This window comes from Equus asinus, chromosome 4 (genome assembly GCF_041296235.1).
Source record: "Equus asinus isolate D_3611 breed Donkey chromosome 4, EquAss-T2T_v2, whole genome shotgun sequence".
In the NCBI taxonomy this organism is placed as follows: Eukaryota; Metazoa; Chordata; class Mammalia; order Perissodactyla; family Equidae; genus Equus; species Equus asinus.
The window spans coordinates 21029992-21056830 of NC_091793.1; the positions used below are offsets into that span (position 1 = coordinate 21029992).

Below are 26839 nucleotides of genomic sequence, written 5' to 3' on the forward strand. Positions count from 1 at the left end.
CAGTCTTCCTCAGAAAAAAGAAGAGGATTGGCAGCAGTTAGCTCAGGGCTAATCTTTCTCAATTAAAAAAAAAAAAACAAAAAACGAGTGTCCTCCATAGATCTTTTCTAGGTAATCTCATGTCTTTTCCTAGCTTCTCCTTATTAGATGGTTGGTTGAGGAGATCCCTGAGTAATAGAGTAATCTCTTCAGCACTAGTAAAAGGTTGTACAGCTACACCCTTGCCTTTTTGTCCACAGCAGTGCTTTCTTAATAATGCATCTCCGTATTTTAGCTTTTTTGTGATTGAGATAAGCTGAGAATTTCCCAAATCATCAAGTCCTGGTTTCTTTTGTTTAGCATTTCACCCATCAGTTTAGCTTTCCTCTTGCATTTTACTGCAAGCAGAAAGAAGAAACCAGGCTGTACCTTCAACATGTTGCTTAGAAATCTGCTTAGCTACATATCCAAGATCATCACTTACAAATTCTGCTTTTCTTACAACCGTAGGTCATATTTCAGCTAAGTTTTTTCCCCGCTATTTGAAAAGGATCTTCTTTCCTCCAGTTTCCAGTAATGTTCCTCATTTCCTTCTGAGCTCTCATGAGAAGAACCTATAATGTTCATATGTTTTTTTTTTTGGGTGAGGAAGATTGGCCCTGAGCTAACATCTGTTGTGAATCTTCCTCCTTTTGCTTGAGAAGATTGTTGCTGAGCTAACGTCTATGCCAGTCTTTCTCTATTTTGTATGTGGGACACCACCACAGCATGGCTTGATGGGCACTGGATAGGTCCATGCCCGGGATCTGAGCCTGCGAACGCCCAGCTGCCAAAGTGGAGCATGTAAACAACCACTGCACCACTGGGCCAGCCCCTAATGTTGGTATTTTTACAAGCATTCTGTTTATGATAACATATGTCTTCTCTAAAAACAATATAGGCTTTCTCTTCTTTGCTTCTCACTTCCTTCTGAGCTCTCACCAGGAGTGCCTTTGATGTTCATATTAGTCTAACAGTCTCTTTAAGGCAATCTAGGCCTTTACTCTTATGCTTCTTAAAATTCTTCTAGCCTCTACCCATTATCCAATTTCAAAGCTTCTTCTACATTTTTAAGTATTTGTTACAACAGCACTCCACGTCCAGATACCAAAATCTGTATCAGTCAGGGTTAAACCAGAAAAACAGAACCAGTAGGATGGATATGTAAATGTCTGTATAGATCTATTATCTATCTCTCTATATATGTAAAGGGATTTATTGTAAAGATTTATTCCTTATATGATTGTGGGGACTGGCAAGGCAAGTATGGCATCCATAGGCTAGGCTTTCATAAAGGATGGGTTGGAATTCTCAGCAGGAGCTGAAGTTGCTATCCACAGGTGGAATTTTTTCTTCTTCTGGGAAACCTCAGTTCTACTCTTAAGGCCTTTTTAACTGATTGAATCAGGCCTACTCAGATCAACTAGGATAATCTCTTTTACTTAAAATGAACTGATTATGAATGCTAATCACATTTACAGAATACCTTCACAGCAACTCTTAGAATAGTGTTTGAATAACTGGGGACTATAGCCTAACGGAGTTGATACATACAACTGACCATTACACTATCATTATTATTCTTGCCTGGATTTTTGCAGTAGCTTCCTTTGAACTGGGTCTACTGCTTCTGCCCTTCATTTTTTATGATTTGCTCTCCACATAGATCATAGATCTTATGATCTGCTCTCCAGAGTCAATTTCATGATCTACCACTCTTCCCCTTGCTTACACTACTGCTGTCCCACTGGATTCCTTGCTGTTCCTGGGTCACATCAGGTCTTTGTGCTTGCTATTCCCTCTGCCTGAAATACTCAGCCCCCTAATTCCTCACTTATTTCAGATCTTTGCTCAGATGTCTCCTTATTAGAGAGACCACCATATATAAAAAAGCCGCTTCACTCCCCAATCCCAGGCATTCCCCATTTCTCTTATCCTGCTTTACTTTTTCCACAGGACTTATAACCACTTGACATATATTTGTTGTCTGTCTCCTCCCACTACATGATAGTCTCTACAAGGACAGGGACTTTATTTTGTTTATTGCTGTATCCTCAGCACCAGCAGTACTTGACATGTTATAAGTGCTTAATAAATAAACAAATATATATATTTTTTTATGAGGAAATATTGGCCCTGAGCTAGCATCTCTTGCTAATCTTCCTCTATTTTATGTGGGATGCTGCCACAGCATGGCTTGATGAGTGGTGCTAGATCCGTGCCCAGGATCCGAACCCACGAACTACCCCAGGCCGTCAAAGTAGATTGTGCAGACTTAACCACTATGCCACTGTGCCAGCCCCCTAATAAATATTTTTTGAATGGATTAATAAATGAAGGAATGGACTTTTTCATTCTTCTTCTTTTACCTCTCAAGTGGAATTTTGTTTTGAGGAAGATTAGCCCTGAGCTAACATCTGCTGCCAACCCTCCTCTTTTTGCTGAGGAAGGCTGGCGCTGAGCTAACATCCGTGCCCATCTTCCTCTACTTTATATGTGGAACACCTACCACAGCATGGCTTGCCAAACAGTGCCATGTCCTGGGATCTGAACCAGCGAACCTCAGGCTGCCAAAGTGGAACGTGCTCACTTAACCGCTGTGCCACCAGGCTGGCCTCTCAAGTGGATTTTTAACATAGTTGATCACTTCCTTTCTTGAACCATTTTATATTCTTGGTATGACATTCTTCTCCTAGTTTTTCTTCTGGTACCTTATCCATTCCTTACACTTCTCCTGCCGTTCTTTCTCAGTCTCTTGCTAGATCTTCTTCAACTTGGACTCTGAGTGGGATTTTCTCAGGACTCAGCCTCAAAACCTCTTATTGTCTCTTTCTGTAGGAGATCTCATCTAGTCCCATACCTCTAAATACCACCTATATGCCAATGATTCCTAAATGTGTATCTCTGTCTTTTTTGAACAGGAGTCATCTTGTCACCTCCACTTGGATGTCTCACAGACATCTCAAATTTGTATTCCAAACTGAATTCTTAACCTCCATTCCAATTGCCAAAGTTGTTCCTGCTCCAGTGTTCCCCATTTCTGTAAGTGACAATTCTGTCCACCTAGTTACAGAAGCCCGAAGTCTGAAGGGTCGTTTTTTACATCTCGCTCTTCCTCCTCACATTCATTCCGTCATCAATTTCTGTTGGTAATCATTCCATAAATATTATCTCATTTGTTACCTTCTCTTTTCTTTTACTAAAGCCATTCTAGCTAGTTCAAGCCATGCTCTTTCCAGGACCACTTCAATAAATTAACAGTTTCACTGCTTCCATCCTTCCTTCTGACCCTAATCAATTCTCCGCACTGAAGCCAGAGTTTTAAAATGCAAATCTAATTATATCATACTCCTCCTCGTTCCCCTAAGCCTTTCACTGACTATAGGCTCCAAGTAGGTAACTTAAATGAATGGAATTGGGTAGATCAGGGATTTTAATAAGGAGTGGTAGGAACTGTGGCAAATTGGAGAGGATATGCACTGTCTAAAGATGGTTGCCACTTCTTAGTTCTAGTATATTGTTGGCATATGGGAGTGTAGGCCCACAATTGCTGGTCTTCTGGGGTTTTTCCAAGGGAAGACTGAAATCTAGATTTTTTTAAATTGTGAATTTTTCTCTATCTTAAAATGTTGGCAGCCAATTTAAATTTTAAAAAAATTCTGTACTTATGAATAAATCTAATGGAAGATATATAAGACCTTTGCACTGGAAATCACAAAACATTGCTGAGAGAAGTTAAAGAAGACCTAAGTAAGTGGAGATATACCATGTTCACGTTTTGAAAGACCCACTACTGTTAAGTTGTCCAGTCTTCCCAAAATAATCTGAAGATTCTGTGTGTTCACGATCAAAATCCCAGAAGATTTTTTTAATAGAAATTGACCTGCTGAATCTAAGATTTACATGAAAATGCAAAGGACCTCAAATATCCAAAACAATCTAGAATTGGAAGAACAAACTTGGAGGAATTAAATTACCTGATTTCAACACTTTACAAAGCTAGAGTAATCAAGACAATGTGGTATTGGTGTAAAAATAGACATATGGATCATTAGAACACAGTAAAGGGTACTGAAATAGACACGTGTGTATGGTCAATTTGATTTTTTAACAAAAGTGCAAACATAATCTTTTCAACAAATATTGCTGAACAGTTGGATATTGGTATGTAAAGAAAAGAATCTCAATCTCTGTCTCACACTATATACAAAAATTAATTTGAAGTGGCTCCTAGACCTAAACATACAAACTAAAACCATTAAACTTATAGAAGAAATTGTAAGAGAAAATCTCTGAGACCTTGGGGTAGGCCAAGATTTTTTAGGACGCAAAAAGCAGTAACCATAGAAGGAAAAATTGATAAATTGGACCTTGTCAAAAGTAAAACTTTCTGTTCTTCAGAAGACACTAAGAAAATGAAGAGGTAAGCCACAGACTGGGAGGAAATATTTACACACACACACACACACACACGATAGATCTATCTCAAAGGCCTTATATCCAGAAAATGTAAAAACCTTTAAAACTCAATGATATGGCAATAGCCCAATTAAAACTAAGCAACTGGGGCCGGCCCGATTGCACAGTGGTTAGTGCATACGTTCCGCTTCGGTGGCCTGGGATTCGCCAGTTCGGATCCTGGCTGCAGACACGGCACCGCTTGGCAAGCCCTGATGTGGTGGGCGTCCCACATATAGAGTGGAGAAAGATGGGCACGGATGTTGGCTCAGGGCTGGTTTTCCTCAGCAAAAAGAGGAGGATTGGCAGCAGATGTTAGTTCAGGGCTAATCTTCCTCAGACAAAAACAAAAACAAAAACAAAACAAAAAAACTAAGCAATAGATTTGAACAGACACTTCACAGAAGAAAATATGTTTGAATGCCTAAAAGCATATGAAAAGATGCTCAACATCATTAGTCACCAGGGAAATACACATTAAAGACCACAGTGAGATACTGCTTCATACCCGCTAGAATAGCTAAAAATTTTTAAAAATGGAGAATTCCAGGTATTGGTGAGGATGTGAAACAACTCGAATTCGTGTATGTTGCTGGTGGGGAGAGGGGAGTGGGAAATGGTGCAACCACTTTGGAAAACAATTGGTCAGTTTCTTTTAAGTTAAGCACATACTTACCATGCAACTCAGCAACCAATCTTTGGTGTTTATTACCTAAGAGAAATGAAAACGTGTATTCACGAAAAGACCATATGAATCTTCATGGCAGCTTTATTCGTAATAGCCAAAAATTTGGAAACAACCCAAACGCCGTCAACAGGTGAATAGATAAACCATGGATAAACAAACAAGAATTGTCAATACATGCAGCAATGTGAATGAATCTCAAAAACATTACATTGAGTGAAAGAAGTGGGACACCAAAGAGAACTTACTCTATGGTTTCATTTCTATTGAAGTTCTAGAATAGGCAAAACTATAGTGGTAGAAATTAGATCACTGGTTGCCTGGGCCTAGGGTGGGAGGGAAGGTTGACTGCAATAGGGTAGTGGGGATGTTTTTTTCTTGATTAGGTGTGGTGACTACGTACGAATGTACATTTGTCAAAACTCTTTAAACTCATTGAAACTGTATACTTAAAAAGTGTGCATTTTATTGTAAATTATATCTCAAAGTTGATTAAAAAAATACTGTGTGGGTCAGCACTATGTGGACTAAACAAAAGATTTTTGCAAACCAAATTTGGTTGAGGTCAGCCAGTTTCTAACAGTTTCTTTTCTTTTTTTGAGGAAAATTAGCCCTGAGCTAACATCGACACCAATCCTCTCCTTGCTGAGGAAGACTGGCCCCGAGCTAACATCCATGCCCATCTTCCTCTACTTTATATGTGGGACGCCTACCACAGCATGGGTTGATGGCTTGGGATCTGAACCAGTGAACCCCGGGCCGCTGAAGCGGAATGAGCAAACTTAACTGCTGTGCCACTGGGCCGGCCCCCTAACAACAGCTGATCTATCCCCACACATATACGCACACTACAAGAGTGCCTGGCTCATAATAGGTCTTCCGGTTTCTGTTGAATGAGTAAATGGATGAATACTGTGCCTTCTTGCCACTCCATTGCAAGCAAATATCCCATCCTTCGTCCTCCTGCAGTTTTCTAACCCCAGTCGTTTTAAGGAGTTGTTTGGCTTCTCCTGGCTGTAGCACCTTGAGTACAAAAGAGGTCATTCATTCATTCAAAGAGTTACTGAGCATCTAGCAGTGTGAAACCCTGCTTAAAGAAGGTACTTGTTAACTCTGAGGAATTACACAAGTGTCGGCTGATTATGAATATGAAATTTACATTTGGTTTATAAAAGCAATGGCTGGGTAAGCTTTTCTTGCTTAGAATCTATTTCAGCTACCATTTCTTTGTCTTGTGCATTTGCACTCTGCTGTCTGTGGAAAAATAGTGTAGGCTTAGTAACAGACACTGTACATAATAACTTCTCAGATGAGAGGAAGCAAAACATTCAGAATATCCTTCTGGTATAGCTATAGGAATGACACATTCCTTCCTTTCCAATTAGAATCTCTGAGGGATGAGTGGACTAGCCTAATTTGGTTGCTAGAACCAAATTGTTCTAGGGCTTGTCGTTAGTCTATAGCTGTATGCTGTCCTCAGCAGATTTGGTTATGTAGACTTTTATAGGTCACAAGCAGAATTATTACAGGTTTTTTTAAACCAGAACTTTAAAAAGCACCGGTTATCATTCTGTACTAATAATTGTTACTTTCCTGACTTTGATCAGGCTGCCTTGAATTCTCCAAACAGCCTTCTTCCTCCCATTCCACAAACTGGGTCTTTGCCCATTTTTAAAGTTAGCCTGAGGCTTAACTCCTTTACAAAACAACTCTCCTTGATTAATACAAATGAGTCATTCAGCCTTAAACTTGTTTGCAGACTGTCCTCTTCCTATAGTGCCTTCTTTTAATTTCTCTTTTTTTACTTCACATTTCTTTTTTTTTCACCAAGAGCTTTTCTTCATATTCACATCCTAGTTCATTGGGGGGCGGGGGTAACAGCTGCACCTAATACTGTTTTCTCTCCATGTATCTAATGTAAGATCTATACCAGGTGGGTTTAGTAAATAAAGCAAAGAAGATTGTTGGTACATTCTAGCAGGAAGCTGACTAACATGCAGTTCAGAGTCCATAATGGATAAAAATACAGTTAGATAACTGTGGACCTAGGTCTTTTCTCCTCCACCTTTTCTTGACACATTCTCCTGAAAAGGAAGCCAGGGAGATTAAGAGTTGCTTCTATCTGATAATAGCCCAGAAACTTAAGAGGAGGCAAGTCCCATACCAGCACTCTGAGTCCAGTGAGAGAGCTTAATGAACTGCCTTTACTTGTACAGTAGTCAGAGTTTGTCTCTGTGCTGACATCAGAGGAACTGACTGAGAAATTTAACAGGAAAATAGGAACAAGGAAAAAGAAATGAGCATTGGAATTGCATGTGTGTATAATCTTGATAGTTTAATTTCGAAAGATCTATTAGCCTCCTTGACAGGTTTCTCTGATTAGAACTGTTTCAACTTATGCCCAAGCTAAAATTAATGTCATACTAAAGAAAGAAGACTTTAGTTTATCTGCCTTTCGGAATATACTGTTTCAAATACCTGTTATCCTTGATGGGATCAGTATCTTGTTTAGTCATTTTTGCTATTCAAGATTAAATTTACTTTCATTGTACATTCCTACCAACAGCACAAGGGTTCCAATTTCTCCACGTCCTTACCAGCACTTGGGTTTTTTTTTTTTTTTTTTAAGATTTTATTTTTCCTTTTTCTCCCCAAAGCCCCCCGGTACATAGTTGTATATTTTTAGTTGTGGGTCCTTCTAGTTGTGGCATGTGGGACGCGGCCTCATCATGCCTTGATGAGCGGTGCCATGTCTGCACCCAGAATCTGAACAGGTGAAATCCTGGGCCACTGAAGCAGAGCACGTGAAATTAACTACTTGGCCATGGGCTGGTCCCCAAGTGTTGTCTGATTTTTTAATAGTACCCATCCTAATGAGTATGAGGTGGTAGTATTTTACTTTTTTTTTTAAGATTTTACTTTTTTTTTTTTAAGATTTTACTTTTTTCAAAAAGATTTTATTTTTCCTTTTTCTCCCCAAAGCCCCCCGGTACATAGTTGTATATTTTTAGTTGTGGGTCCTTCTAGTTGTGGCATGTGGGACGCGGCCTCAGCATGGCTTGATGAGCGGTGCCATGTCCATGCCCAGGATCCGAACCGGTGAAACCCTGGGCTGCTGAAGCGGAGCACGCGAACTTAGCCACTCGGCCACAGGGCAGGCCCCAGATTTTACTTTTATTTATTTATTTATTTATTTATTTATTTATTTATTTATTTATTTATTTATTTTTTGAGGAAGATTAGCCCTGAGCTAACATCTGCTGCCAGTCCTCCTCTTTTTGCTGAGGAAGACTAGCCCTGAGCTAACATACGTGCCTATCTTCCTCTACTTTATATGTGGGACACCTACCACAGCATGGCTTGCCAAGCAGCGCCATGTCCGCATCCGGGATCCGACCTGGCAAAGCCCGAGCCGCCGAAGCGGAACATGCGCAGTTGACCGCTGCACCGCCAGGCCGGCCCCAGATTTTACTTTTATTTATTTTTACTTTTTACTTTTCCTTCTTCTCCCCAAAGACCCCTGGTACATAGTTGTATATTTTAGTTGTGGGTCCTTCCACTTGTAGCATGTGGGATGCTGCCTCATCCTGGCTTGATGAGTGGTGCCATGTTGGCACCCAGGATTTGAACCAGCAAAACCCTCCCTGGCCGCCAAAGTAGTGTGTGTGAACTTAACCACTTGAGCACAGGGCTGGCCCTGGTAGTCTTTTACATTTTTAGTGTTTCCATATATGATTGATTGCATAGTGTTGCCTCTTTAGTTATTTTCACATTACTGTTTTTTTTCCCCCAACAATTACCAGTCGTGCCTGAAGTGCTTATTTGACTTGTTACCATAAACTGTATGAGGGCAGGGACCTTATTCATCTTCATCACTAGTATCCGTGGGGCTGAGACAGTACCTGACATGTTACACTTCCTTAGAGAGTATTTGGTGAATGAATGAATGAATGGGAGTAGGCATGGTGTATGGTTAAAACCAAGGACTTTGAGGGCCTGGCCTGGTAGTGTAGTAGTTAAGTTTGCATGCTCTGCTTTGGTGGCCCAGGGTTTGCAGGTTCTTCCCCAAACAAAAAGAGGAAGATTGGGAAGAGATGTTAGCTCAGGGCCAATCTTCCTCACCAAAGAAGACCCCCCCCAAACCATAAAAACCCCACACTAAGGACTTGGACATCAGACAGACTTGGACTTGAATCCTGGTTTCCTCCTTTATAAAATGGGCTTGATAATGCCTTCCTCATAGGATTTTGGTAAGATTAAATGAGATCACATATGTAAATCCTTAGTACAGCACCTGGCACGTTGTAATGATCCAGTAAGTGGCAGCTGTTATTATTAGAGGTCAGCTGGTCACTTGGGGCATCTGTAAGTTTGGGGTTTAAAAATCCTTATTCTGTCACTAATAAGCTTGTAATATTGAACAAGTTGTCTTAAGCTCTGTGGTGTGAGTTTTTTTTTTTTTTTTAGTAAAATAAGAGCACTAAGATGACCCCTAAGGGCCCTCCTGTGATTTTCATTTGATCCTTACAGTTGTCACTGCAGCAATCATTACCACTTCATATTATCTCAACTTTAATTATGGTAGATTGTTAATCCCAGAGAATGAATCTCAGAAGCATCTAAATGATAGGATTGATTTAGAAGAATTGCTTTTTTAAATTGAGGTCATAATAGTTTATAACATTGTGAAATTTCAGTTGTACATTGTTATTTGTCAGTCACCTTGTAAATGTGCCACTTCACCCCTTGTGCCCACCTGGCAACCCTCTTCTCCTCTGGGACCACTAAACTGTTCTCTTTGTTCCTGTGTTAGTTTATCTTCCACATATGCGTGAAATCATACTGTGTTTGTCTTTCTCTGTCTGGGTTATTTCACTTAACCTAATACCCTCCAGGTCCATCCATGTCGTTGCAAATGGGACGATTTTGTCTTTTTTTATGGCTGAGTAGTATTCCATTGTGTGTGTGTGTACACACACCACATCTTCTTTATCCAATCATCAGTCGATAGGCACTTGGGTTACTTCCATGTCTTGGCTATTGTGAATAATGCTGCATTGAACATGAGGGGCCTAAGTCTCTTTGAATTTTGGATTTCAGATTCTTTGCATAAATACTCAGTAGTGGGATAGCTAGGTCATATGGTATTTGTTTTTAATTTTTTGAGAAATCTCCCTTCTGTTTTCTATAGTGGCTGCATCAGCTTGCATTCCCACCAGCAGTGTATGAGGGCTCCCTTTTCTCCACATCCTCTCCAACGTTTGTTATTTTTTGTCTTGGTAATTATAGACATTCTAACAGGTGTGAGGTGATCTCTCAGTGTAGTTTTGATTTGCGTTTGCCTGATGATTAGTGATGTTGAACATCTTTTCCTGTGCCATCTGTATGTCTTCTTTGGAGAAATGTCTCTTTGTATCCTCTGCCCATTTTTTTGTTTATTTATTTATTTTTTTGCTGAGTTGTATGAGTTCTTTATATATTTTGGAGATTAACCCCTTGTCGGATATATAATTTGCAAATATTTTCTCCAAGTTGATAAGTTGTCTTTTTGTTTTGTTCCTGGTTTCCCTTGCCTTGCAGAAGGTCTTTAGTCTGGTGACGTCCCACTTATTTTTTCTAAAAGAATTTTTTAAAGAAAAGATCATTCCATTTCAAACGTTAAACCATTGAAACAGTTGGAGAGTAATTTGCCCTGGTGTGAGGGGTTTAGTAATGATTTAATATGCCAGGTTGTGTATGACCATTCAGTGGTCATAGAAATGGAGGAATGCAGATTGTAATGTAGATAGTTTTGTAGTTTTGCTGAGTTGTGTTGTACTTAGCTGTTGGGGAGACTTGCTTTAAAGATACCTTTCTGTCCATTTGCTATGCTGCAGATTGAAGAGGAAAGTAAAATAATCCTTAGGAGAAGACTTCTAATTTCTGAGATGTGGCTGGTTGTGTCCCTGTTCTTAGCAAATGTGGGACCAGATATGTAAACTCGGTCTGGCTGGGTATGAAAGAAAGAGCATTTCATCAGTTTGCCCAGCTAATGAGTAAATGTTATGACTCCATCTAGCACAATTAGTTGTTTTTTTGTACAAGTAACTTGGAAGAGAGGGTAGAAGAAACTACTTTTTATTGAGTATCTGTTGTATGCTAGCCGCTGTTAGGTGCTTTCATTTATGCTCTCTTATTTGGTTTTAATTCGTTGACAGAATACTTGTTTTTGCATCTACACAGTGCTCAGTATGACTTCCCTAGATTACTTACAGACTTTCCTGGACTTGGGAATGGTCCCTGTACGTGAACCCCTATAGCTTTTGTTAGAAGTCACTGCTGCTAGCCCCAAGAAAGTATATAGAGCCTTCAAGGAGGAGCTCTTTTGGCTCCACTAAGAGCAATAACTCTGATAGCTTTTGCCACCAAACTCCCTCATCTCTTCAGAGGTGCTTTCTGGTAGTCTCTCTCCAAGTGGGAATCCTAAACACTTTCTCACTGAAAAATATTAGAGTTGATGATTAGACTTCCAGATGAAGCACACACTTGTATTGTGTATAAACTTATTTATCTATTAGCATATTGGTCATATGGAAGGATTTCTATAATTTACATCTTTATAAAACATTTGTTTAATGGAAAGAATATGGGCCATGGAAGCCTCTTAACAGTTGTGTGACCTTGAGCTAGTATCACTTTCTCTGGGTCTGTGTCCTCATCAATAAAATGGGGATATACTTATCTTGTGGGGATGTTATCAAGATTAAGTGAAATAAATAATGTAGGTAAAGCTCATGGATATTCTGCAGATGTTGGTACTGTCTCTTGCTTCTCCTTCCTTTCTCTTTTTTAAATAACTGAGTAAAATCTCTTTGAGCATAAATTAGTTTGTTATTGCCTTTATTAAGATTGCTTAGCCACATGCCCCAGGGATTGACAGTGAAATTTATTTTTCTTTTCTTATCAATTACAAATGCTATTAGACATTTATTCTTGTTTAGACGTTGGAATGAGGAAACTTTTATTAAGCAGAATTAAATGGATGCTTTAGGCGGATTTCTGAGATCTGGCAAATTTGGACAGGAAAATTAGAATTGCTTTCATAGTGGAGTTCCCACCTGGAACATAGCTGGCAGTGAGAAGAAAAGTTATGCAATTACATTCCTTATCAGATGTTCAGTAAAGTTTATTGTTGTCTGAAACACTCGAGGAAGTCTCTTACTCTCTTTCAGTCATGAAGCTGATTGTGGAATAGGAGATGAGTAAATGAAAATTAGTCTGACTTTGGCAATTGGAGAATGAGAAGAATGCTAACCCCCAGGCATCTGGGCTTATTTCACCTCCCCAGAGATCTCCTCAGAGATCATGACCTATTGGTTGTAAGCATTTAAAAAAAACTGTAGGTGAAGCCTGGACTAAGTCGGGCAGTTGAGAAGATTTTAGGTTTAGGGGCCAGCCCCCTGGTGGCGTGGTTAAGTTCGTGTGCTCTGCTTTGGTGGCCCAGGGTTTCACCAGTTCACATCCTGGGCACAGACGTGGCACTGCTCCTCAGGCCATGCTGAGGTGGCATCCCACATAGCACAACCAAAAGGACCTACAACTAGAATATACAACTCTGTACTGGGGAGCTTTGGGGAAGAGAAGAGGAGGAAAAAAAGATTGGCAGTAGATGTTAGCTCGGGTGCCAATCTTTAAAAAAAAACTGATTTTAGGTTGGTAATGGAATGCAGAGATGATTTTCACTGGCCAAAATCAATTTCAGTGTTTTAGTTTTACTCATCTGAAGTTCTTCTTGGTAAAAATTATTCTCTTCAATCCATTCTTTCCAGAGTCACAGGAATAATCTTAAAAACTTAAACTGAATCACGTCACTGCTCTCCTTAAAACACTCACCTCCAATGGTTTCCTGTTTGCATTTAGAGTAAAATCCAGATTTCTTCCCATGACTTGTGTTGCATGCATCCTCTGTCTGTGCTGATTGCCCCTCTTTCCCCTTCAGTCAGTTACATTATCATCTGTTGGTCTCTAGATCTTTCCACTTTTCCTTATCACCATTTCTAAAAAGTAGATATTTTCTGCCTACAAAGTCCCTTCTTTGTTTCTTTTATAACTCAGAGACGTTTATGATTAGTTTTTTGCTTGATGGCCTACTTATTTTTGTCTTCCTGTGCTCTGAGATTGTAAACTCCATGACAGCAGAGACCATGTTTTATCCTTTTTTATCTAGCACATTTTGGCACATGGTAAGTATTTAATAAATATGTGTTGAATGAATGACAGTTTGATAATTTCTGCTTTATAGAGAAATAGATACATTAGTTCATAAAGGAACAGGCGTTTATGTTGATCTGAAAGTCTATGAAATGATAGAAGTCCACGTGGACAAAAAGAAATGATTCGTTTCTTGGGTTGAATCTTTCAGAATTAATTTGGATGATGCCTGGGAAGGTTTTCCTTATTGGCCGGAGTTGGATTAGATCTCCCTCTTGTTTGGTCTATGACATCATGTGCTGGCCTCTTTTATAACAGCAGATTCCCTACTTGATTCCTTGAGAGAGAGAGAATGTAGTTTGGTATCGTATCCTCAAGACTCAGGTTGGTGCCTGGCATATGGTAGTTGTGCTCAATAAATATTTGTACAGTTGAGAAATAAGTGTTAGAATAGAGGTATATCTTAAGAAGCAAACAGTTTTTACTTTGGTAGATTTATGGAGCTCATTGGTCCCAAAAGTCTTTTGTCCTTTATTTGTTTTTCAAGTTCACCAGATTGTGACATAAGTGAAAAAAAAATTTAAATCTTTATTATGGAAAATTTCAAACACGTATAAAAATAAAGAGAAAAATAAAATGAACCACCACCACGGACCTATCAAACAGTTTCAACAATTATCAACACGTGACCAGTTGTTTAATCTTGCTCCCCACTTCCTCCTCAATATTTTAAAATAAATCCCAGATATTATATCACTTCATCTGTAAATACTTCGGAATGGTATAATCAATTTAAGAACTAGTTAACTCTTGGAAAAACCTGATATAAAAATTCCGTTTGTCTTCTTGAGTCTAATTGTAGATGCCAGCTGGTGAATTTCCATGTGCTAAACCACTCCCAGGGCCTGACTCACTATTGAAAACATATACTCCATTGTAATTGCCGAGATAGCAGTAGTTTGCTAGAATATGTTATTGTGATTATTTTTATTGGGTACAGAGAGGTTACCAATAAGTAAGAAGTCACGTTGGAGATAAGTTTTTTCCTTTGGAGATGTGTAAAGACAGATGACACTTTGACATTGTGCATTACAGGACTTTAAGATTTTGTTTGGAAAATGAAAATGAAATATGGTTTGTAGCTTCATAGAGTATATTCCCATAGTTCTTTGTGGGTGGATTCCTGCGAGTCACAATTAACAGTAAAGTGAAGAGTAAGGGTGCCAGAAGACTCAGAGCTAGAAAGACTCCTAAGTCTTGGGAGGTCGAGGGTTTAGAGCTTGGGCCACAGGAAGAGTCACATGGCATTGAAAGTGGTTATGGTTAGTTTTATTCTAGAAGTTAAAGTTGTAACCTAGACCTCTGTAAGTAGCCTAGGTTAAATAAAATTTCTTTTTGGAAGTGAAGAGAAGGCACTCTTTCAGCAAATATTTTAAAGGATTAGGTACTAGCTTGTAAAATTTGGAGATTGGCACTGAGTGAATGGTTGGACTAGAAAAGTGTTTTCTTGTGATCCCAGTTTTTCTGTGGAGAAGAATTGAAGGGGAGATGGAAATGATCGTAACCACCTTTAACTATTTTGTTTACCAACCACATAAGAGAATAAGACCCTGATTCTAAGAGGCCGCAAGTCCCAGCCTTGCTAGGCCTGCAACCTTGCTTTCTCCTTATCCTGAATCACCATGTGAGTCTTCTGCATGTACAATCGATAGGAGATGGTGGATCTGATGATCCCAAGTTAATTCTTGGCAATTTATTTTGAAAACCTGCTCTTTTGTTCCCACCTCTATATTTCCATAACCCTCAGTTAATTCCTCTACTAAAGTACTTGGCACACAATGCCTTGAATAGGGATTTTGTCATAATCATCTATGTATCCTTAGCCTCTAGCACGTGGTCACTTGGAAAATATTTGTTGACATATGATGATCCCTTTCCAACCCTGAGATGGTGTGATTTTGTGATTTCTCCAGTGGCCTTGACCCGGAATATGGGAATAGTGCTAATCCTCTGTAGGCTCCTCTCTGTATTGTTCTTCCTAGATGCTGTTTGTTCTCAGGCTCTGGGCCATTCTCTTCTTTTGGGACTTTCCAGGGAACAGAGGAGAGAAAAATTTGTGTTTAGAGCAAGAGGGGTATGTCAGACTGAAGTTGATATGTTAGGATCACTGGAATCCTCCAGTTGCTGTCAGGATGAAGAATTTAGTGTTGGTAACAAGATGCCAGGAGCTCATTCTATTTTATTCTTGTTCTTCATTTGCTGAGGTGTGACCCCATACCCTTGACTGTGAGGTAGAATGGATTTCAGTCTTGATCTTTATGCTTTAAGGATATGGTCAGCCATTGGGAATTAATCAGCATCACACTATACTGAGTATTTCTTTTTTCATGTATATGGTAACTGCTGAAATTAATGTGTTATAAAACTGTAGCATCTAGACCAAATTAAACCTGTGGTTTATCATCTGTTACAAGAGAGTAAAATGGAAATGTTAAAAACCATTATTTCATCAACTTGACCCTATTTAGCTGTTGGAAAAGTTGGAAAACCAACTGTCTCAAACTCAACATGCATAGAACTAAAAGTAAACTATTCATTTTCCTCCTTTAAATTGTTTTTCCAGCAACAGCTTTCCCTGTCTTATGATGACATCTCTTTTAGTTGCTCTGGTCAAAACTTTGGACTCGGAGCCGGCCCTGTGGCTGAGTGGTTAAGTTCATGCGCTCCGCTGCCACAGCCCAGGGTTTCGCCAGTTCGGATCCTGGGCGTGGACATGGCACCGTTTGTCAGGCTGTGTTGAGGCGGCGTCCCACATGCCACAACTAGAAAGACCTGCAACTAAGATATACAACTATGTACTGAGAGGATTTGGGGAGATAAAGCAGAAAAAAAAAAAAAGATTGGCAACAGTTGTTAGCTCAGGTGCCAATCTTTAAAAAAAAAAAACAAACAGGGGCTGTCCTGATGGCACAGCGCTTAAGTTCACACGTTCCACTTCTTGGCGGCCTGGGGTTCGCTGGTTCGAATCCCGGGTGTGGACGTGGCACTGCTTAGCACACCATGCTGTGGTAGGCGTCCCACATAGAAAGTAGAGGCAGATGGGCATGGATTTTAGCTCAGGGCCAGGCTTCCTCAGCAAAAAAGAGGAGGACTGGCAGTAGTTAGCTCAGGGCTAATCTTCCTCAAAAAAAAAGAAAAAACAAACAACAAACTTTGGACTCTTATCTGTCTATCATACACCATTCCACTCTGCCAGGAAGATTTACTGGACCTACCTTCAAAATTTATCCAAAATCAACCACTTCTCACTATTTCTACTGCTACCAGTGTGGTCTAAGCCACTGTCCTGTCTTGCCCAGCTTCTACCCTTTCCTTTATTCTCAGCACAGCAGCCTGAAGTGTTCTTGTTAGACCTCAGTCAGATTATTGTCATTCCTCAGTTCAGAAACCTTGCAGTGGCTCCCCACTCCACTCTGAGTAAAAGCCCATGAGGCCTTGACTTGTCTGGTCTTTTATTCACTTCTCTGACCTCACGTACTGTATCCCTCTTGCTTGCTCTGCTGTAGCCCCACTATCTTTCTTGCTGTTCCTTGAAGGTGACACTCCTGCTTCTGCCTCAGGACCTTTGCAGTAGCTGTCTCTTCTCTCTGGAATGCTTGCCCCTACATATCTGCATGGCTAACTCTCTCACCACTGTGAAATCTTTGCTTCAGTCTCACTTTCTCAATGAGGCCTACCTTAATCATCTTGTTTAAAAATTATAACTCCTCTGCTCCACACACTTCTGATTCTCTTTGTTATGATCTATCTTTTCTTTTTTCTGAAACATTCATTATATTTTAAGATCTATATAGTTTACTTACTATCTTATCTATTTCCCCCAGTAGAATATAAGCTCCATGAGGGCAGGTATCTATGTCTATCTTGATGCCAGATCTATCTTATGCAACCACAGTGCATAAGTAAGTGCACTGGCATAAGTAAGTGCACTGGCATATAGTAGGCTTTAACTAAATAATTGTTGAATAAATGAACGAATGAATTGTGAGCTGTCGAACTGTTTCTTTTGGTTAAATCCATGCTTTTTTGGTACCTAGAGCCAGTACCAACAAAGCAGTTTATATATTTGAATATACCACCAATAACATCTCTTCATGGTCTTTTTGCAAGTTAGGTGGTATTATCCATCTGTTTTTTTAGGTGAGGAGGCTGAGGCTCAGGGAAGTAAAGTAACTTAGCTGAAGATCGTATGGCTAATAAAGGTAGGAACTGGGATACAAATCCAGATCTGACTCCAAAGCCCACACTTGTTCTCTGCTGCCATGTTAGCTCCTTAAAAGGAGAATCACATAAGAAAATAGATCTTCAGGTACTTGAAAATTATAAAGTGGATTTTGCTTTGCAGTTTCAAAAAGTGATAGGTGTATCTGCATGTCTGGAGCTACAGCGTCTGAGTCTTAATACGCAGTGAAATGGGAGATGCTTCCATGGCTTGTTGGGGGGTGTGGGGAGAGGAAGGCAAAATTGGGAGCTTTGATAGAATTTGAATGAGTGGAAGGTTTAAGACTTTAGTTTTTCATTTGTAAAATGTCCTGTATTTTCTAGCGCCTTACCGAGCATGTGTGAGGTTGAGTGCTGCAGCTGGGCTGACCAGCAGGCTACACAGATCTTCCTTATCCCTCCCTCCCTTCTTCCTTTCATAGTGTATATACTCTTCTTTCCTTTTCTCCCTTGTCGCCTTAATCAAATATTACAGTAACTGTTCTTTAAAGTATCTATCCAAGTTAAACTGATAATCGGGAAGGAAAGATTCTTGGTGGGTTTGAAAGGCAGCAGAGTATATTGCTCCTTGTGGGTTTATAGTCTCTTCTAGAGGAGGTTATAGACACATCTGGGAACACAGTAGTCTCTCTCGACTCTACTTTTGAGGCTCCATTACCTCCAACCAGTACCAGCTCTTGGAGGAGGCTACATAGATTGACATTTCTGACTTTCCTACTTGCTCCAGGGGGTCCAGTCCACTTAATGTTCTTTCTTGCAAGTGGAAAAAAGAGCAAATAGAGAATCAGGAAGAATGAGATTAAGATTTTTTTCATAGGTGTTCAGTTTGAGGAGATATGTAACCAGATCCTGTTGAGGCTGATTGCTTTAAAACCACAGTTCATTCATTTATTTGGGAATTGTTTTTTTCTCCTTTTTTGATAGCAGAGTTAAACCTGTATATTGATTTTCTTTCTTCTTTCCTCTTTTTCCTTTTTCTCCCTTCCATTCCATTTTTTGTTACTTTCCTTTCATTCTTTGCATCCTTTCCCCCCTAAATTAAAATGAAACAATAGCATTCTTTCAGAAGAGATGCTTGTTTGAAAGAAGACCCCAAATTCTATGAAACTGCTTATTTTTTTTGTGTGTGAAATTTATTTTTTAGTAGATAAAGATAACATTATCTTAGATTATAAACATTCTCATCCCCTTTGGAATGTAAGGAATACTTTTTTTCTTTTTATTTTTTGCTGAGGAAGATTTGCCCTGAGCTAACATCCATTGCCAATCTTCCTCTTTTCTTTTCCCCCTTGAGGAGGATTTGCTCTGAGCTAACATCTGTGCCAGTCTTGCTCCATTTTGTTTGTGGGTGGCCACCAGAGCATGGCTGCCAATGAGTGGTATAGGTCCATGCCCAGGAAGTGAACCTGGGCTGCTGAAGTCAGCTGTGGTGAACTTAATCACTAGGCCACAGGGCTGGCCCCAGGAAAACTTTTTTTTTTCCTTTGGTGAGGAAGATTGGCCCTGAGCTAACATCTCTTACCGATCTTCCTCTTATTGCTTGAGGAAGATCATCCCTGAGCTAACATCTGTTCCAGTCTTCCTCTATTTTTTTTGTATGTGGGATGCTGCCACACCATGGCTTGATGAGCGGTGGGTAGGTCCATGCCTAGGATCCAAACCTGCGAACCCCAGGCCACTGAAACAGAGCACGAATTTAACCACTATGCCTCTGAGCCAACCCCACAGGAAAACTTTTTATTTTTATTTTTTTAAAGATTTTATTTTTTTCCTATTCCCCCTAAAGCCCCCCAGTACATAGTTGTATATTCTTCTTTGTGGGTCCTTCTAGTTGTGGCATGTGGGACACTGCCTCAGCGTGGTTTGATGAGCAGTGCCATGTCCGCGCCCAGGATTCGAACCAATGAAACACTGGGCCGCCTGCAGTGGAGCGCGTGAACTTAACCACTCGGCCACGGGGCCAGCCCCAGGAAAACTTTTTAAAGTTAAACTTCCAGCAAAGAGTCTATGTGAGTGTGTATTGAGCCAAAAGCATTGAAAATAACTACCATAATTTTCTACTGCCCAAGCTTTGTTTTTGTTTTTTTTTGAGGAAGATTGGCCCTGAGCTATCATCTGTTGCCAATCTTTCTCTTTTTGTTTTTTTCTCCCCAAAGCTCCTCAGTACATAGTTGTATGTCCTAGTTGTAGATCCTTCTAATTCTTCTATGTGGGACGCTGCCTCATCATGGCTTGATGAGCAGTGTATAGGTCCACACCCAGGATCCGAACTGGTGAACCCTGGGCCGCCGGAGCAGAGCAGGTAAACTTAACCACTATGCCACTGGCCTGGCCCAACTGCCCAAGTTTTTAGGGGACAGCATTTCCAGATCTTCAGGGCACGCTCTAATTTTAAAATTCTCTTCAGGGGCCGGCCCAGTGGCTCAGCGATTAAGTTCTCATGTTCTGCTTTGTCGGCCCGGGGTTTGCTGGTTTGGATCCTGAGTGCGGACATGGCACTGCTTGGCAAGCCATGCTATGGCAGGCATCCCACATATAAAGTAGAGGAAGATGGGCATGGATGTTAGCTCAGGGCCTGTCTTCCTCACCAAAAAAAGGAGGATTGGCAGCACATCTTAGCTCAGGGCTAATCTTCCTCAAAAAAATAAAATTCTCTTCAGTTAGGGACTGGGTGTAGTTATATAAACTTTTCTTCTGTTGTAATTTCCCAAACGTTTTCTGTCGTAATAAAGCAGTGTGTTTAGTATGTAGTAGAATAAATACATTGGACTATTAATCAGATTCTGGTTCCAGTGTTTCTGTTATCGAGTCACTGAACCCTTTCTGTACTGGTTCCTCCACTGAAAATGAAGGGGTTGAATGTATGAGCTTCTGAGGTTTAGTTATAAAAATTTAGTCATTTCAGGTTTTATTGGCATTTCTCTAAAGCCAATAAAAGATTAAAAGAACTTTGCTTATAATACTGTTACATAAAAATGTAATTCATTTCAATATAAAGTGAGTTCGACTTGGATTCTGAAGGGGCTTAGTCAGTGGATGACTAAAACAACCTTTTCATAAGACAGTCTCATATAGTAATCAGTTTCAAGATACATTCTCTGACAACTTTGAACTAGAAATCCAAGATCTCATTTTGAAATTAATAATTTTGAGAAGTCTCTCATTAGCTTATATCTTATTTCTATTCAGATATTTTAAAAAAGCAACCCATCAACATGTAGGAGTTGACTTTCTGTTATGGCTTCCGTTGAAGTACTGTTGCTTTAGTCATTCTCCCCTGACTAAGTTCCTTTTCCTGAGAATAAGAGATTGAGCTCATACCTTTGCATAACGATCTAGAGAGTATTTTAAGCTTGGCATGTTCAAACCTGGCTGACTCGATTAATATGTGGACAAACTAGCACATTAGAACATTTTTTAAGTTCCAAGCCACAAATTGTGCTTTAAATGATCATGGGCATGTATAAAATTAATACTTAAGCCTTGAATAGCACAGACATTCAAAATGCCCCTTGCTTTGGGTGACTGATTTTCAGTGAGGCTCCTCCTTGCCCTGCACATTTCTTCCTCTGCTCTAAGCAGTGCCAAGAGCAGAGTCAGGAGAGGGTTTGTTCCTTTGGCGCTCTGCTACCCTCTGCGTTCGGCAGGCAAAAAGGCTGCTGTTTTCCTTCTTAAACTCCTACCATATGGAAAGTTGCTATAAATAAACCTTGGATTTATGATTGGACTTCTAAATTTGTAACCTCTATGATCTATGACTAAAGCCAATATAAATATCTATTAAAACATACATACATACAGTATACAAAGCTGTGGCACCATTTCAGTGAGAAAGGTCACCAGCCACAATATCTGAATTATCAATTCAATTAATTTCTCTCTCTCAGTTGGCATGGATGAGGCCTCTTTTTGTTGTGAAACAAAAACTAGTCAGCTGATAGTTTTTACTGGTTCCACTTTGTTTTTTTTGTGCATGAATTGTTGGTGTAATTATGTAGCGGACATAGTCATGAAAATGTAAAAGTATAAAATATTTTTTTTTTTAAGATTTTATTTTTCCTTTTTTCTCCCAAAGCCCCTGGTACATAGTTGCATACCTTTAGTTGTGGGTCCTTCCAGTTGTGGCATGTGGGATGCCGCCTCAGCATGGCTTGATGAGCGGTACCATGTCCGCGCCCAGGATTTGAACTGGCGAAACCCTGGGCCGCTGAAGCAGAGTGCGCGAACCTAACCACTCAGCCATGGGGCCAGCCCCTATAATAGATTTTAAGAAACGGAGTCATTTAAATGTACTAAAGGAGCTGACTTTTTAGAAGAATCTTACCGTTTTTCATTTTGTAAATTTGAGTCTGTTGGGCCTTCAGTCAACAAGTACATAACGGGCACCTCTTATGTGCCAGACACTGTGCTTGGTCTTTGAGTATCAAGTTATATGTTTGCTGTTCAGACAAGTAAGAGAGAGAGAAGAAAGGAAACCTGAGGACAATAAAATGTTTTACCACTCTAACGGAGAAATGGACAAATGCCATGTGAGTGTGGTGGAGAGGCAAGTAGATTCACTCTGGGGAATTGGAAAAGGCTGTAGAAAATGTTTCTGTTGGACTCTGAGTTATAAAAATTACTGTAACAGTGGCTGTATTTTATTGAGTTTTGTATACTGCGATTAGTTATTGTTACCCACCAGGGAAAAGTGGGGAAGAACATTCCAGGCAATAGGAGAAACAATGGAACTATCAAAAATTGTACGTCCTAGAAGTAAGAAGTTTGGTATGGCTAATGGGAAGCAGGAGGGAGATCAGTGGCCAGGGCAAAGGCTGGTAAGACTGGATGGGATCAGATTATGAAGGACCTCAGATATACCGTTACTGTCCCTGCTGCCTTTTGTTCTTGTTTCCTTGCCTGAAGAGCTTGCTCCTCTCTTAGCTAATGTAGCCTATTTTTAAAAGACCAACTTTAAGGCACCTCCTGTGTGAAACTTTTCTCTCCTTTTCCCAAAGATTATTGATTTTTTACTGAATGATTGCACAGAGAGAGTGTACCTCGTAATAGCATATTCCATTTCTTGAACCGTTTCTTGTAGTTTAGTCTGACTCCCCAACTGGTTTCTCAACTCTTAAAGGGCAGAGAATGAATCTTCTTTAGCACCTGGTGTAGTGCTCAGCACATTATGGGGACTCAAGAAATACGTAATGAATGGATGAATATGGAAATTTGTAGATTCACCCATTGAGACAGCCCAGCTACGATGGTTGAGAGTACCTACATTTATTTAAAAGACGTTTCTTTATACCAGTAAGAGCAGTTTTCAGAGGTGTAGGTCAGTTGTCAGATGTAAAATGAGTTAAGAGTATCTGATAGGGTTGTTGTGAGGGTTAAATTAATTAGTACACTTAAGCACTTAGAACAGTGCCTGGCATATAGTAAGTGCTCACTTAGTGTTACCTATTCAACTCGAACTCTCTGGGCCTTTTTGCCAGTGAGAGAGCTCAGCCACTGTTGTGCACATGGAGACGATAGCAAGGAGATAAGAAACAGCTTCTTACCTTTGAAACCAAATACCCGTTAGGAACTGAAGGAATTACTTATATTGCATGAACATTTATTTTTCTGTTTGTGTTTTAGTGATCGAAGGGTATGGTTGGCATGGAATTGAATTTCGTCTGTCTGTGGGAATTGTAAACAAGGTAGGTCCCAGGTTTCTTTATTCTTTCCTGCCTCCTTTCCTAAGGCGTTTGTTAGTATTTTCAGTTCTAGGGAACTAGAATAGATCAGATTTGATTATTGTTTAGGGAAACACTTATCGTGGCCCCGTGATGGTCTGTCACCTGATTTATCTAATGTTGCAGACTACATCTAGTATCTTGTTAGGAAGTATTGAATGCCAAGAAACAGCCCAACCAGTTTAAAATTTGGTAGTCAGAACAGAACCATGAATTCAGACACATGCACACGCACACCATTATCCAGTCCTTAGAGAGCAGAAGGTCTTGTATTGGAGCCATTATGTAAACCAGCTTGGGGAAGTGGGAAGTGACAGGCCAGCTAATTCTTCTGGTCACTGTAAAATTCAGTAGCCTATGTGAGTGGCAGACTCAATACAGCACAGGGCCTGTCTTGACAGTAGCCAGGCTGTCACTGACAACTGTAAATTTTGTTTCTGGTGATAGAATCTGTCCATCTGTAACCACTAGAGTTTGATTTGACACGGCATGCCTATGTTCCTATCTTAAGCTGCAGGGCCTGAACAAAAGTACACCAGATATGGCTTTGGCTCCTATATCTGTCTTGTGTTAGATGCCCGCAAAAAGGGCTATAGATGGCAGCTTCACTGAGCTCTGCAAACCTATTTCTGTCAGAACATTTCCTGTCAAAGTAAGGGCTAGTGCTAGTTCGTGTAGTTCTAGTTTTCCATGTTCTTAGGTGTGCGGAGACCCCACTGTATTGGTGCAGGAAACTAGGATCACTTGGAGAGTGAACTTGATAGCCAAAAAAACAATGACAGTACTCCCCACAACGCCCAACCAGGAATCCTGTGAACTTCTGCATAGGCTTCTCTGGGTTGATGGCAATCTTTGACACTTGCTGCACCTGCACTAAGGAGCAGTGTAGGTTCTTGAGACTGGCTTTCACAGTCACAAAGAACAGGAACTGTTAATACATTGCTACGAGGAAAAACAGTTGACCCACTTCCTAAAGCAGTAGGAACATAGTCCTTGGAATTGACACTGACTGCTGCCTAGGAAGAGGGTAGATTAAAGTTTAACTTCTGCAAATGAATCCTGTCATCCTCATTGGGTGGCCTGAATTTTAAGGGTCTGATCTGGGTGGTCAGTCAGGAAATTACCTTTCTATTCTCCTGCTTTATATTGGGGTAATAATAAACAGGCACTATTTCACTGAAATGCTGTAAGAATTGATGGAAAGGAAAGAAAGGAACTAACATTTATTGAATGCCTACTAAGGGTTAGGCATGGTGTACTGTAAGTTTCACATTCTGTTCTTTCATTGAAATATATAAAGTTTATTGACACTATAATTTTTCAAGTCTTGGTAGATAATATCAAGAATATCACTATCTTGAACTATTTTGACATTTATTATAGCCATTTAGAGGAAATAGAATTATATATTGATATATATTAGTTTCTTTGTGTCTGCTAGAATATTCTCTTATGGAGAAAGAAATACCTATATGAGTTAGTAGAATTTTTTGTTTTTGTTTTTATTTTGTGGGCTTGCTACTGATTTAATGGGCAGCAGAGAGGAGACTAGCAGGTCTGAAATTGGAGACACCTGTGCTGTTTTGGGAAGTTGAGACTGTTGACCCAGGGTTTGCTGAAGTTGGTACGGGAGAGGTCAGAGTAGGTTAATATTTTCATAGCTCAAAGCAAATGTGAAATGCATTTTTTTATAGGTGCAATTTTGCTTGATTTCTGTTTGTAGGTGCAAATGGGGTAAATGAAATATGGTCTTGCTGTTTTGGGAAACTTCTGCAAAAGTCCCTGAACCAATGCAAATTAATTTTCTCCAAAAATACCGAAAAATTCCCCATTTGGATGTTTTGACTGGCTGAGGGAATTGACTGTTATCATGCTTATAAAGAAATTACTGTACATTCTTTTTTTTTTGAGGAAGATTAGCCCTGAGCTAACTACTGCCAATCCTCCTCTTTTTGCTGAGGAAGACTGGCCCTGAGCTAACATCGGTGCCCATCTTCCTCTACTTTCTATGTGGGATGCCTGCCACAACATGGCTTGCCAAGTGGTGCCGTGTCTGCACCCAGGATCCGAACTGGTGAACCCCAGGCAGTCGAGAAGCGGAATGTGTGAACTTAACCGCTGCGCCACTGGGCCAGCCCAAGAAATTACTATACATTCTTTTAAAACACTTACGAATTTGATTTTCTGCTTTTAAATTTTCTCTTGAAATTCTTCTCTCAAAGGAGGTATCATCTCTACATCTCAGGCATTTGTAATAATGTGGGATCAGAGTAAATTGTTACCCCTCTCTTCTAGATGATAGGAAATTAAGTTGAAGTGTTCCTTTTCCTTATTCTGTATTTAAGGTTTCCAAATCTAGTGTCTTTCTACTCTTAAGATAATAAGCTTTTGTGGCCTTAGCAAGGTCTATAGAGTGTTACCCAGAGACACAATACTGTCCTTTATTGGTCTGAAATGGAGACATTAATATTTATTAATCTGTGAAAATTTTCATGTCTGTTGAATGAATTACTGTACTTTTCCTCTTGGCTAATTCTTTTCTGTAGTCAGAGAAACCCTAATAATATAATTTTCCCTTCTTGCTTCAGTGAACAAATATCACTTTTAAAAAAGCAGCTTTGTTGAATTATAAATGATATACTGCAAAATTCATGTGTTTCAAGTGTACGATTCAGTGATTTTTAGTAAATTCATAGCGTTATGCAATCATTACCACACTCCAGGGTTACATTTCCAACACCCCAAAAAGATCCCTTGTAAACACCACTTTTTAGCTTCCTTTAAAGTCATGCACAAATTTTAAGTTCTGCATCAAATTTAATCTTCTTCCTACAAAGTTTTCCACCATTCTGCCTATTGCATGTCTTCTTTCCTCCTCTTATTTATATATTAATTTCTTTTTTTGTTTTAAAGGTATGCTTTTTGGTGAGGAAGATTGGCCCTAAGCTAACATCTGTTGCCAATCTTCCTGTTTTTTTTTCCTCCCCAAAGCCCCAGCACATAGTTGTGTATCCTAGTTGTAAGTCATTCTAGTTCTTCTGTGTGGGACACTTGCCATAGCATGGCTTGATGAGCGGTGCTAGGTCCATGCCCAGGATCTGAACCGATGAACCCCGGCTGCTGAAGCGGAGCACGTGAACTTAACCACTTGGTCATGGGGCCAGCCCCTACGTATTAGTTTCTTGTTGCACGTCAGACATATCCCTCTCTTGTCATTTTTATTCCATTCTCTCACCACTTTTTGAAAGTATAACCTTGCTTGAAAAGAAAGGCTTTAGCTTTTATGCCAAGTTTTCTTTTTTTTCCTTGAAAGATTTTATTCTATGCCTCAGGCCTCTCAGTAAAAGCTCTTGTATTATTCTTGGTTTCTGTTCACTTCACTTGTTATTTATTTACTTATTTGCTGAGGAAGATTAGTCCTGAACTAACATCTGTGCCACTCTTCCTTCACATTTATATGTGGGTTGCCACCACAGCATGGCTGGCA

General features: G+C 39.8%; 1 protein-coding gene across 4 annotated transcripts in view; it reads left to right on the forward strand.

Moving 5' to 3' along the window:
* The window catches only part of MRTFA (myocardin related transcription factor A), a 193120-nt gene that overhangs the window by 10467 nt on the left and 155814 nt on the right, over positions 1-26839 (forward strand). For 2 of the 4 annotated variants that reach the window (XM_070506829.1, XM_070506826.1), the window contains exon 2: positions 23255-23316. The exons of the other annotated variants lie outside the window; for them this stretch is intronic. The gene's annotated coding sequence lies outside the window, so the exon portion shown is untranslated. The remainder of the gene's footprint in view (positions 1-23254; positions 23317-26839) is intronic. 4 annotated transcript variants of the gene reach the window in all.